Source organism: Lutra lutra, chromosome 4 (assembly GCF_902655055.1).
Source record: "Lutra lutra chromosome 4, mLutLut1.2, whole genome shotgun sequence".
Taxonomy (NCBI): Eukaryota; Metazoa; Chordata; class Mammalia; order Carnivora; family Mustelidae; genus Lutra; species Lutra lutra.
The window spans coordinates 17,813,251-17,826,971 of NC_062281.1; the positions used below are offsets into that span (position 1 = coordinate 17,813,251).

Genomic DNA, 13,721 nt, shown 5'->3' on the forward strand with positions numbered 1-13,721 from the left:
TAGCGCATCGCGCTCTTTTCAGGTCTTATCCTAAATGCTAGCTTATGAGCGTATCGATCTGCTTTAAAAAAAGACGATTGAACTATATCATGGTCAGTTTTCTGTGACATGAAATATTTTTGTATAAAATCATTTTCAGTGGCTGCCGGGATTTCAAGGTGAGGTTAAGCCATGGTTTCATTACCCACTCTCCTGGTGGACATTTGGATTGTGTCCAGTTTTTCACTATTATGAACAATTCTGGAAGCGAAAATGATTTTAGCTGCATTTTTGTGTACATCTCTGATTAGTCACCCCGATAAATTCTTTGAAGTGGAATTGCTGCATCGAAGAGTTCGCGAACCTTTGAGGTTTTTTGGACAGATACTGGACATCACGTTGTACTCGTGTCCTGCAGCGATGGTCCAGTCTCTCAGGAACATTCCATGACTGGGCAGTGTTGGGTCTTAAGCATGCCATTCGTTGTCGGATCCATGGGTGCGACACTTTCTTACGGGCTCTCCCACAAGGCTGAGCTTCACTGCCCACAAAAGTAAGTCTCGTTCACACATCTCTATTGGCTCTTTGCCTTCCGTGTGTCATTGTCCTTTCTCCTTTGTCTTCCCTGGGATCACTTCCCAAATAAACTCCTTGAACCCCAATCCTTATCTTTGAGAGAACCAGTACCAAGAGGGTAGGAACACACCGGAGGAAGTGTCCATTCTGCCTCACTTAGTCCTTTGGGCTACTGTTAACAGAATACCACATACTGGGTGCCTTATAAGCAACAGGAATTTATTTCTTCCAGTTGTAGGCTAGAAGTCCAAGAGCAAGGTATTGGCAGATTTGAAGTCTGGTGAGGGCCGATTTCCTCAGAGATGGTGCTTTCTAGCTGTGTCCTAATATGGCGGAAGGGACTAGTGAGCTCTCTACAGCCCCTTTGGTAAGGGTGCTAATCCTACTCATGAGGGCTCCATCCCCATGATCTAATAATCTCCCCCAAGGCCCTGCCTCCTAATACCATCCTTTAGGATTCAATGTATGAATTTTGGGGAGCACGAACATTCAGGCCATAGCAATAATGAGCGTGGGTAGTAGCAATAGTTGTTGATAAGTGATAATAATATTAAGACATGGTAATTGAGTCAAGGATTCTTGTGTGCTTAGTGTGTGCCAGGCACTGTGATAAGCTCTTCATGGGCATTAGGTCCCTAAATCCTCCAAGTCCACAAGCGTGCTATTTATAATCGTCCCATGTGACATCGAGGAAACCAAAACTTTGGTTGGTCAGGAAACTTGCTCTGGACACCTGGTAGGAAGCAGCAGAGCTGGGATTCAAGCTTGACCCCAGGACTTGTGTCCTCAGAGAAGGGGACACCTGAGAAGGGAATACCTGAGCTGGATCCACCAGCGGGGCAAGGGAGGAGCCAGAGCAAAGGCAGGCTGGGGCATGTCGAGTCTTACAGAGGGGTTAGCAGGGAGAGTGGGGTGTGTTGGGAAGGGTCGCCATAGAAAAAATGGAAGCATCTGGTTGGGCCAGGCTGGGGCAGGCTTCTTGCACCCGACTAAGTTCTCTGGGCATAGAGTGGTTGCGCAGGGACACTTTTTAACCGCGCTATGCCATGCTCAGACCTGTGCAGCAGAGCAGAGTGAGGGATAGGGATGGGAGAGGTGGCAGGAAACCAACAGGGAACAACTGTGATTTGATTTGCTTTGATCCTGCCCTTCTCCCAACTCCCTTTGTGGGGACAGGTCTGGGAAGACAAAGGAGCTGAGCAGGTCCCCTGGGATGACCGTTTCAGCAACTGGCTGCTCTTCCTAGAGAGGAGCCAGCTTTACAGAACAGCCCACAAAACTGTCCTGACCCGTAAATAAGCCTTTTCTGTCTCCATTCAGCCCCTCCCACAATGTTCCTGGCAAAGCCTTTTCTAGAATTCAGACAAGCAGAGAGATCCAACCTCTACTTGGGGGGGGTGGGGTGGGGGTAGGCAGGTAGTTTTGAGGGATGGAGTCGGTGGAGTTGTGCATGTTTGAGCCAAACAGGACCTTGAAAGAAGGGTAACTGAGGCCCCAGAATGAGAGCCTGGGTCTCCTAACTCCCATTCAGTTATATGGCTCCACCGTAAACCCTTTGCTTTAACTATTTTTGTTGCCTACAAATGTTCTTATTTATTTTATAATTGGAAATTTGCAATTATTGACCCCTTTCCCTCATTTTGTCCATCCTCCAGCCCATCTCTCTTTTGGCAACCATCAGTTTTTTCTCTGTATTTATGAATTTTGTTTTGTTTGTTCATTTGCTTTTGGCTTTGTCTCCTAGATTCCATTATATAAGTGAAATGATACAGTATCTGTCTTTCTCTAGTTGATTTGTTTTACTTAGGATCATGCAGTCAAGGTCCATCCATGTTGTTGTGAATGGCAAGATGTCATTCTTTTTTATGGCTGAGTAATATTCCATTGAGTATACATACACTGCCTCGTCTTTATCCATTCATCCACTGATAGACACTTAGGTTCTTTCCATATCTTGGTAATTGTAAATAATGCTGCAGTGAACATTTGGGTGCACAGATCTTTTCAAATTCGTGCTTTTGTCTTCTTTGAGTAAATACCCAGAAGTGGAATTTCTGGATCCTATTATAGTTCTATTTTTAACTTTTTGAGGACCCTCATACTGTTTTCCGCAGTGACTGCACCAATTTACCATCCCACCAATAGTGCCAGAGGGTTCCCTTTTCTCTATATCCTCAGGGACTCTTGTCATTTCTTGTCTTTTTAATTTTGGCCAATCTAACAGATGTGAGGTGATAATCTCATTGTGGTTCTGCTTGCATTTCCCTGATAGCTAGTGATGTTGAGCATCTTTTCATGTGTCTGTTAGCCATTGTATGTCTTCTCTGGAAAAATGTCTATTCAGATCCCGTGCCTATTTTTTAAGTGATTTTTTTTGTTTTTGTTTTTGCTATTGAGAGTTACAGGAGTTCTTTATATGTTTTTGCATAGTGACCCCCTATCAGATATATGATTTGCAAATTTTTTTTCCATTCAGTGGGTTGTCTTTTCTTTTGTTGATGGTTTTCTTTGCTGTGCAAAAGTTTTTATTTTGATGTAGCTCCACTGTTGCCTTTGATTTTGGAGTCAGATCCAAAAAATCATCATCAAGACTAATGTCAAAGAGCCTACTGCCTGTGTTTTCTTCTAGGAGTTTTATGGTTTCAGGTCTTACATTCAAGTCTTTAATCCATTTTGAGTGAATTTTTGTGTGTGGTGGAAGATAGTGGTCTAGTTTCATTCTTTTGCATATTACTGTCCTGTTTTCCCAACACCATTTATTGAAGAGACTATCTTTTCCCCATTGTATAGTCTTGCCTCCTTTATCATAAGTTAGTTGAACCATGTATGTACGGGTTTATTTCTCAGCTTTCTATTCTCTTCTACTGATTAATGTGTCCGTTTTTTTGCCAACACCATACAGTTTTGATTACTACAGCTTTGCAATATAGATTGAAATCTGGGAGTCTAATGCCTCCAGGTTTGTTCTTTCTTAAGAAAACTTTGGCTCTCTAGAGTCTTTTGTGGTTCCGTACAATTTTTTTCTCTGTGAGAAGTACTATTGGAATTTTGATAGGGGTTGTACTGAACCTATAGATTGCTTTGGGCAATATGGACATTTAAACAGGATTAATCCGTCCAATCCGTGAGCTTGGACTATGTTTCCATTTATTTGTATCATTTTCAATTTCTTTCATTAATGTTGTGTAATTTTCAGTATACGGATCTTTTACCTACCTTGGTTTAGTTTATTGCCAGGTTTAGTTTCTTTTTTTGGCGGGGGGAGGTGCAATTGTAATGGGATTGTTTACTCAATTTCTCTTTCTGATAATTTGTTGTTAGTGCATAGAAATGCAACTGATTTTTGTATATTGATTTTGTACCCTTCAACTTTATTGACCTCGTTTATCAGTTCTAACAGGTTTTTGTTGTTGTTGTTGTTAGATTTTTTTTTAATTGCACGTGTGTAGTTCCTTAGGGTTTCCTGTATATAAAATCATATCATCTGCAAATTAGTGGCAATTTTATTTCTTCCTTCCCAATTTGGATATCTTCTATTTCTTTTTCTTTCCTAAATGTTCTGAGTAGGACTTCCGATATTATTCTGCATAAAAGTGGTGAGATTAAGCCTCCTTGTCTTATTCCTCTTCTTAGAGAAAAGATTTTAGCTTTTCACTGTTAAGCATGATGTTAGCTGCGGGCTTGTCATGTATGACCTTTATTATGTTGAGATCCGTTCCCTTTATATTCACTTTGTTGGGAGTTTTTATCATAAATGGATACTGACTTTTGTCAAATGCTTTTTCTGTATCTATTGAGATGCTCATGACTTTTATCCTTCATTTTGTTAATGTGGTATATCACATTGATTGATTTGTAGATGTTGAGACATTCTTGCATCCTTGACATAAATCCCACTTGATCGTGGTTATGGTTCTTTTAAAGTATTAAGTATGGTTTGCTAATGTTTTGTTGAAGATTTTTGCACCTATGTTCATCAGGGATATTGGTCTGTATTTGTATTTATTTGTGTATTCATTTATATACCGACTGATTGATTATTGTGTTCCTGTTGGTTTTGGTATCAGGATGATGCTGGCTTCATAAAATGGGTTTGGAAGCATTTAAAGATGCTTTATTAATACCAAAATACTTGAAAATGAAGGCAAATTAGAGAAAAATTCCAATAAAATATTTAAATAAAAGTATTTAGATATGGATCTCTATCTCACAGTTCCTGATGACAAGGGAGCTGTGATATGTAGGCAAATCTGAGAAAGGTGGAGAGGAGAATCAAGGAGATGGGTCAGGGGATGACACCTTGGAGTGTGACCTCCCTGGAGGCAGGTGTGACATCCTCTATACCATGGGGTCCTCTGCACTGCCTGGTCCACAGGAGGCTTTCAGTGGAGAATTACATTCGAGCTTTCTAATAGTGATGGAGGGGTGGCAGGTAGGAGTCATTATTTTTATTTTACAGATGAGGAGCTGATGCCTAGAAAAGTGTGAATTGCCCAAAGTTTCCAGCAGTGAACAGCCAGGTGGGGCCAGACCTCACACCTCCCAACCTGCAGATGAGTGCCTTTCTAATCCCCATGGGGCTGCTCCATCATCACCACTGATGGGAAGTGAACCAACCCCTCTCCATTCATCCAGGTTCCACCTCATATCTGCAGCAGTGGGTGTCACAGGAAGGATACATGGCCCAGTCTCCAGAATTCATGAGTCAGTAAGATCACATGGCAAATGTATATGGAATTAAGGCTGCTGATCGGTTTACCTTGAGACAGGCTTCTTAGCCTGGATCATCCAGCTGGTCCAGTGCCGAAACACGAGTCCTTTAGGTGGAAGAGGGAGGCAAGAGAGAACTCGAGAGGTCAGCATGAGAAACACACAGCCCAGTGCTGCTAATTTTAAAGACGGAGGAAGGACTATGAGCCAGGGAATGCTCTAGAAGCTGAAAAAGGCAAGGAAGTGGATTCTCCCCCAGAACCTCTAGAAAGAATGCAGCCCTGCCAACACTTTGAGCTTTAGTTCACTGAGACTCAACTGGGACCTGTGACTGCTAGAACTGTAAGATGATAAACTCGTGTTGTTTTGAGGAATTTAGTTTTTTGGAAATATGTTAGAGCAGCAGTGGGAAACTAAGACAAGAGATATTCCTAGATTCCTGGCTGGGCATCTCTGAAAAGATCCCTCAGTGAGGGGAGAGGTGTGGACAAAGCCTACCTGTTTATAATTAGCATGCCTAGTTTTACTGTTTACTGATCCAATTAGTAATTTATCCATCAGCTGAGATTAAATCACTTTTAGGCCAAAATCAGGTAAAATTTCTAGTGAAGTGTTGGAAGAAAAAAATACCCCAAAGGGAGGCTTATGTGAACTCTTCTGACAAGCCTCCGAAGTGGGCATTGTTGTACCCATTTCATGGATGAGGAAACCAAGGCTCAAGAGGGAATTGGTACATGGTCCAAAGTCCATCAGGGAATGGCAAAGTCAGGCCTTGAATCCAGGCTGGCCTGGACTTGCCCTTCTCCATACCATACTCTCCAGCCTTAACTGCCTTCTTGCTGAATATGTTATAGAGGAATTTCAGATTCTCTCTGGGGAGACTCATTCTCTGTTACCCACTATTTCCTATGCTAAGTTACCACACGTGCTCTCCGTGTTGCAGGGACATTATCCTTTCTTCTCCCCACAGAGGTCTTGGCCCCTTAATTAGATCACATACTTGGAGAGGCCGCATTGCTCCTTCTGAATTCCTCTCAGTGCTTGGAGCCTGCTTTAGGGGCTCACCAAATTCCTCCTGGAAGAAAGAATGAAATCTGCCAGGAGAGCAGGAGAAACCCCTTCATCTGTATTCTTTTTCTTTCGAAAGATTTATTTGTTTATTCCAGAGAGAGAGGGAAAGAGCATGAACAGGGAGGGGCAGAAGGACAGAGAGAATCCCAAGCAGGTTTCACACACAGCACAGAGCCCAAGGCCGGGCTCGATCTCACAACCCTGAGATCAGGTCTTGAGCCAAAACCAAGAGACAAAACCCGGGTGCCCCACCCCTTCTTCTATTTTTCAGTCTGTGGGGAATTCCCACCCCCTTTCCCTGAAATCCTAAACCCACTTTTACAGTTAGTTGCCAGTAGATATTATAGCAAAGGTGTGTATTAGCCTAGAAATTCCTTTAGTAGAAGTTTTTTTATAAAAAGATTTTATGTTTTTGTCAGAGAGAGAGAGAGAGAGAGAGCACAAGCAGGGGGAGGTGCAGGCAGAGGGAGAAGCCGACTCCCTGCTGAGCGGGGGACCCCCCCCCCGCCCACGTGGGACTCAATCCCAGGACCCTGGGATCATGACCTGAGCCGAAGACAGATGCTTAACCGGCTGAGCCACCCAGGAGCCCTATTAGTAGAAGTTTTACAAATTCACACTGAAGGTGGGAAATGCTTGGCAGTCTTTGATGTGCATGAAGGAAGTCCGCTAGAGTTTTGTCAGAGGTTCTCTCTCTCTCTCTCTCACACACACATACACACACACACACACACACACACACCCTTCTCTTTACCATATATGAAAGATTCTGCTTCCTTCATCTGCGAATAACAGTCGGTTTTAATTCCTGGGAGCCTTTCTGTTGCTGTTCTGGGGAGATGGGGAGGTCTTTTGCTTTACTTTGTTCAGTAAAATCCTTTGAGTAGGATTCCTGCATCCCTTCATTGCGCAGCACTACAAAAAGGGCCAGGGAGTTTGGACGGTAATGTGGGTCAGGAGAAAATACACTGGGTCTGAAGCCAGAGGACTAGGATTTCTCCAAGGTCAGGCACCTCAGTCTGGGGCCCTGAATACTCCTTCCCTGTGTTTCTGTGAAAGTTACACATGTGAGTCCTCAAAAGCTACTTAATTGGCAAATTGATGTGTGTCTCCGGGATTGTTTGTGCAACTGACTGCATGTGAATCTGGGAGAGGCGAGGGCGTCAGAAGGGCGAGCTGGGATATTTTAATATTCAGTATTTCCAGACTCAGCAGGCAGCAGGCTAAATCTGTCCGCTGATGGGCAGACATGAATTATGAAACCACTCACGTAGGTTGAGAGGTTGCCTGGAGCTGGGGAAGGATGGCCACCAGTGTCTCCGCAGGCTGGCTGGGGGTGGGCTCGCTCCCCCGTCAGCACGGAGGGTCCGCGGACAGGTGCGTGATCACAGTGCGGGTGTGGCCCGCATGCAGCGTGACCCGCAGGAGCCCCGAGACAACATGGGCAGCGGGATCCGAAAACCGGCCGGGACCCACGGGATGACCCCAGCTTTCTGTGTGGCTGGAGGGTGAGGCTGCCCCCTAGTGGCAAAGGTCGACATGGGGGCTGAAGTTCAAGGGGTCCCAGGGACTCTGACCTGCTTCTTCCCCTGGTTCTGATGCCTCCTCCCGTGGCGGCGAGGGGGTGGGGTGGGGGTGCTTTGCGGGCTGGGGGTAGCACAAGGTCCAGGGAAGAGAAGAAACGAGCCAGTCCTCTGCAATAATATTTAACAAGTCAGTAATAACCATTTATTGCTGATGGGTGTGTGCAACGCGCTGAGGGCTTCGCACATACTTTCTCGATTCTTCACGGCAGCCCTATTCCTTAAATATCATTGTTTCCCCATTTGCAGACAAGAGGCAAATGAACCCAATCTCATCAGCCCATGTCTGTGGTAGTTACCAGTTGGGTAATACTTAATGTAACATAGACACTTTACAAGCATGATCTCATGTAATCTTTATGCTTATTTTAGGACATAGATTTTATTATTCCTTATTTCCATGATATCATTGAGGAAGCAGAGGCTTAGAGAAGGCGCGTATCAGTTAGCATTTACAATGTAGCAAACCACCCCCAGATTGAGTGGCTTGAGACGCAATCCCTCATTTTGTTTTTGATGCAGTGAGCAGAGAGTTTGGGCCTGGTTCCCCTGGGCGGGTCTCCTAGTCTCTGTCGGTTCAGGGAGAGCATCAGGAATCTGTGGTCAGAGACTGCTCAGCGAGGCAGCTCTGCTTCAGGGGCCTGGTTGGTGGTGGGCTGGGGTAACGGTAGAGACTGGCGCCCGTGGTCTCATCCCCCCGCCGGCTAGCCTCGCCCTGTGGCTGGGCAGGGGTCTGAGAGGGAGCTTGGAAACATGCAAGGTCTCTTGAGGCCCCTGGCTCAAAACTGGTGCAAGGTCACTTCTACTGAACTCTGTGGGCCAAAGCAAGCCTGGATCAAGGGACAGGGAATATAGACTCCTGAGGGGGAAGGGCTGTGCAATCACAGAGCAAAGCGTGAGTGTGGATACAAGGAGGCCTGGAGAACCGGGGCCATTTTTGCAATCTCTCTCTAGGTGGGTGTGGGGAACAGGTGTGGGAAGAGATCTGGGCGGAGCGGGATTCCTGAGTGGAGAGGACAGTGTGTGCAAAGGCCCCTTAAGTGTTCGAGGCAGGAAAGAGCTTGTGTTTCTGGAAAGTAGGCTGGGGTGCCTGGAATACAGGAAGAGACATTTGGAGAAATTAGGGATGAGGTGTTATTCTGAGCACTTCGTCTGGGCTAACTCCATCCTCACAACAATCCCGAGCTAAGTGCTGTGGTTACCTCCCCTTTCTAGATGGGGAAACTGAGGGAGAGGTCAAGCAGTAGTCTAGGTCACACTGCTAGAAGCAGCAGTGTCAGGGGCCCAGCTCAGGGCATCCAGCTATAAAGCCCCACCCTGAACCACTTGCCACACTGCTGGTGCCCCAACAGGTAGGAGAAAGGATGTGTGAAAAAGGGGTTCTGCTGTTATGGTAGGAGGGTGGATGTCAGAACTACTTTCCTGAGAGGTCTGGAGACGCTAAGGAAGGGACTCTGTCACCTCCTATTTGCTCAAGACTAAGACGGCTTATTTCTGTTTCGATGTGGAAAGGAGCTGGTCTTTCTGACTCTGTGACCCTACAAATAAAGACGTGCACGAGAATGCCAAGTGTATGCACTGTTACTTTTTCTTTAAGCAACAGAAACAGATTCCATTTAGCTCAAGTTTAAAAGGAAATATTTCTTTCTTTTAAAAAAATTTTCATTTTATTTATTATTAAGTATGCACCACACCCACCGTGGGGCTCAAACTCATGACCCCGAGATCAAGAGTCCCATGCTCCACTGACAGAGACAGCCAGGCGTCCCTAAAATAAAGCATTTTTTAAAGATTTATTTATTTATTTGATACAGAGAGCACAAGTAATGGGAATAGAGGGAGAGGGAGAAGGAGGTTCCCCGCTGAGAAAGGAGCCCGATGCGGGACTCATCCCAGGACCCTGGGATTATGACCTGAGCCAAAGGCAGACACTTAACCAACTGAGTCCCCCAGGCGCCTCTAAAATGAAGTATTTCTTAGGAAAGTGCTGGGAGAGCTCACAGAATCAGACCATCCCAGGAAGGGCAAGAACTAGACAAGCCCCTGGGGCCTCAGGGTTAGGAGTCAGTGGGCTCACTTTCTCATTTGCTGCCAGCCCCATAATTTGGGTCTAAAACTTCCCATCACTATGACTTGCTGTCTACATCTTGACCTCCTATGAGAGATAACCTGACACAAATTGGGCAGTGTGTATTTACGCTGGACCACCTGGATCTGTCCAGGGAAACAGGGACATGTGTACAGCCAACACCACTGGGCAGGGGGGATCACTATGAAGCCCTCCTTCTTGGTGGCCATGCTTGGAAGCAGAATTAGTTCCAAGTGCCACTGCCTACATCCATCTGGACAGTTCTAAGGATGTACCTTTTCCCAAGGAAAAGAAGAGGTTTTCCTCTCCCAGGGATCCAAAATTCCAGAACTCCTGACCAAACGCACACCCTGCAGCTTTACTGCAGTTAGAACTTCTCAGCAAGAGCATTTGAATATGATTTTATCAATTGCATTTTTTCATGGTTAGCAAATAGTTTTCTTGAAGTTATAACAATCCAGGGCGGATGATACCCTTAAGCTCAATTTTGCCATGCAATGATCATATTTATATTTGAGTGCTTTGCAATCCTGACTTCCTAAGTGATCGGGTCATAAAATATTTATTAGTGGTTCAAAAGAGTTGCTTTTGCAAATTCAGTATCTTCTCTAGGACAGATTTTAGGGCAGACAGTGCTTTTTGGTTGAGTTCGTGGTGTGATGTGCAAAGGGGCTTCCTTGCCTAAACCTAGGGGTGAAGCTGGGCTCTGTGGGTGGTCAGCTTCTCCTCCAAGCTTCATGTATGATTTGCCCCAAGACTGAAAAGGCCACTTGCACAGATTGAATGAAATTCATGGTTTTCAAAAATAAGTTTGGCTACTTAAATTTCTAGATGGGAGTTTCTTATAGATGGGCATAACTGCTTCCGCATAAATATTTTATGACTGCTCCTTCTGATTCTTGACATAAATATGATTTTCATGGGCATGAACTCTATTAAAAGAGTATTTGGGGTGGGAACTTAAGACTCAAGATACTCATCAGGCCTGGATTCCCCACCCATCAGTTCACGACATGACCTTGAGCAAGCAAGCTCGCGTCTCTAGATTTTGTTTATTTCAATATATCAGACTGGAATTGGTAAATATCCGTTAGGCATGTGTTTAGCTACAAATAATGAAAAACCTGAAAGGGGTTTATTTTTCTAATGTGACAGATCAAGAGGCAGGGACTCAAGCATTGGGAGATTATTGAGGACCGAGGCTCCTTTTCTGTTTCTGTGATCAGCCTGTGGTTTTTGTCCCCATGGTGGAAACTTGGCTGCTGCACTTTCAGAAGGAAGAAGAGGGAAGGGCAGAGGGAAAGGCTAACTGAGCTTGTCCCCCTGTTTTTTGGGGCATAACTAAGGTCCTGGAAGCCCCCTTTCCTCCAAACAGTCTTCTCACATCTCATTCGCCGGAACTAAAGGCTGCCTCTACTCACAAAGGAACGTGGGAAGGCCATCCTTTTATTGGGGCACATTAAAGCCCTGAATCAAAACAGGGGTCTGTCGGTAGAGAAAAATAATGATTATGGGGTAGGAAATTACCTGTGTCCTTTTTATCCCAAAAGGGCAGAAGGACACTATCACGTATCTGTTCACTGGGTCTTCTGGCCAGCAGTAAGCACTGTGTTAGCCCTTCCACTGGTCAGCTCAAGTTCCTTAATGTATGCGTGCAGGCAGGGACTCCAGAAACTGAGTCTCGGAAGCATCGAGGAAATTGCTCCAGGCAGCAGAGAGGAAAGAATGAAAAAGCATCTCCTCTCTCTGTTGACTTCGGAAGGGCTGGGCGTACTCTGAATCCTTTCTGTTGGCCTCCACGGGAGGGGCTGAAGCATTTTCTCCCTTCTTTTCATTCCTCACCCTGAGGAAGCTTGGGCTTGGGGGTAAGGGAGGGAGACTCTCATGCCAATATTTGTGGGTGCTGGGACTCCTGTCCAGACCTGTGCTTCCCTGAGGACATCCTCATTCCTTCCCAGATTTCCTGAGCACAGCGCTGGCAGGCTCCTCCCTGGAACGGGGAGCAGGATAGCGCTCAGCACCTGGCACCTGCGGGGACTGAAGCGAAATAGGGCAGGAAGCAGTCGTCCCCAGCTCTCCGTAGCAGGTCACAGTGATTAGCTGTCCCTACAAAGGGGCGATGTCCTCAACAGTCATGCACACAGTGTGTGTGTGTGTGTGTGGCGGTGGGGTGCTTTGAATCACAGCTGGACGCTTCCTGGCTATGTGACTTGCAAACATCTCAGTTTCCCCATCTGCGAAATGGGAGAGGATATCAGTAGCTACGTCGTAGGGTTGTTGTGAGACTCTGTATACCCAAAGCACAAGAACAATGCCCCCCAGAGCCACCGTGTGTGTGTGCACTTATGTCGGCGCCTTCTGAATGGCCCTCCTTTGGACCTCTTTATGAAGAGCTCACTTTTTATAGATTCATTCTCTGGACTCTTGAAAGCCAAGTCTCCTGGGGTTGTTCTTAAGTTACTATTTGTTTTTAATGAATCTTGTCGTTATCAATTCCTCAGTTCCTGCTGTTAATGCAGAACAAGAAAAATAATGGCTGATATCTCAGCTCCTGCTCTTCTGCCTTTGGAAAACACAGATTAACCGTAGGGTGTGCGTTACGCCCCCTGGAGTGGTGTCCTCTGGTGGCGCTCCGCTCCGTCGACGGGAGGGACGGGTTGGTCAATAGCGGAGATCACTTTGTTTTCTTCACAGTTGGGGCCGAGCCTGCATGGTTTTCATCCAGTATTTTCCTTCTTCCTATACAGGCATTTCAGTCCTGGAGTGTATGTATGCTCGCGTGTTGGTGAATTAGATTTCTCAGCACGGATCATGGTGGGCTCACGGGAGACCATCTCCAGAGTGCTGCTTTTCTGTGGGTCCTCAGTCGCTGCCAGTACAATGCTGCCTGGGGACAAGGGACAAAGCCCCGGTCCCAGGCCCTGATCTGCTCTCTCCTCACTCGGGCCATGATACAGGGCAAATGACTCTCTCTCCTGTGTGGGCCTTCGGCTTCCCCTTCTACCGGATGATCTGTGGGGCCCTTCCAGCTCTGCTGTTTTTCAGGATTTTCTGAAAGATGCTTCTGGACTTTGGATGTGCAGCGTGCTAGGGAGCTCTTGGTTTTGAAGTTTCCCTTCTGAGGATTACCTTCATTTATTGGGCCTCTGGTTGCTGAAACTTACCATCAAGAAAGAGCAGACTGAAGTTCTTTTTCTTCCCACAGATGTGATGCTTAAATAAAATTCAGTTTCCTGGAGCAGACACAGAGGAGCAGGAATGGATAGGGTTTCTCCTGTCTTTGAGCGGTCCCAGAGGAGACTGTAAACAGCAGGCTATCCCTTCAAGCAGATGGGCCTCTCTGAGCCCAGAGAGCCAGGCCTCCACAGAGAAGAGAGGAATCAGAGAGAGAAATGAGGAAAAGCTGTCTGCTGTGATGTTGGTTTATTCCTACAGCCGAACATAGCCTGGAGGAGGGGGAGGAGAGGGGGGATTAACCCCGGGCTGGCTGGCTGTGACGTTCCAAGTCACAATTCCGATCTGATGAGAAAAGTGCCCAGTGAGCTAACTTTGGATGCAACACCTTTTTTTTTTTTTTTTAAAGATTTTATTTATTTATTTGACAGAGATCACAAGTAGGCAGAGAGGCAGGCAGAGAGAGAGGGAGGGGAAGCAGGCTCCCCGCTGAGCAGAGAGCCTGATGTGGGACTTGATCCCAGGACCCTGAGATCATG

General features: G+C 46.0%; 1 long non-coding RNA gene across 1 annotated transcript; it reads left to right on the top strand.

The window, feature by feature from the left end:
* Window positions 1-7,575: 7,575 nt before the first annotated feature.
* LOC125098495 (uncharacterized) lies at window positions 7,576-13,246 on the top strand. Its single transcript, XR_007126847.1, has 2 exons — window positions 7,576-7,713; window positions 12,756-13,246. It is a non-coding gene; the product is annotated as an uncharacterized LOC125098495 (long non-coding RNA).
* Window positions 13,247-13,721: the final 475 nt, after the last annotated feature.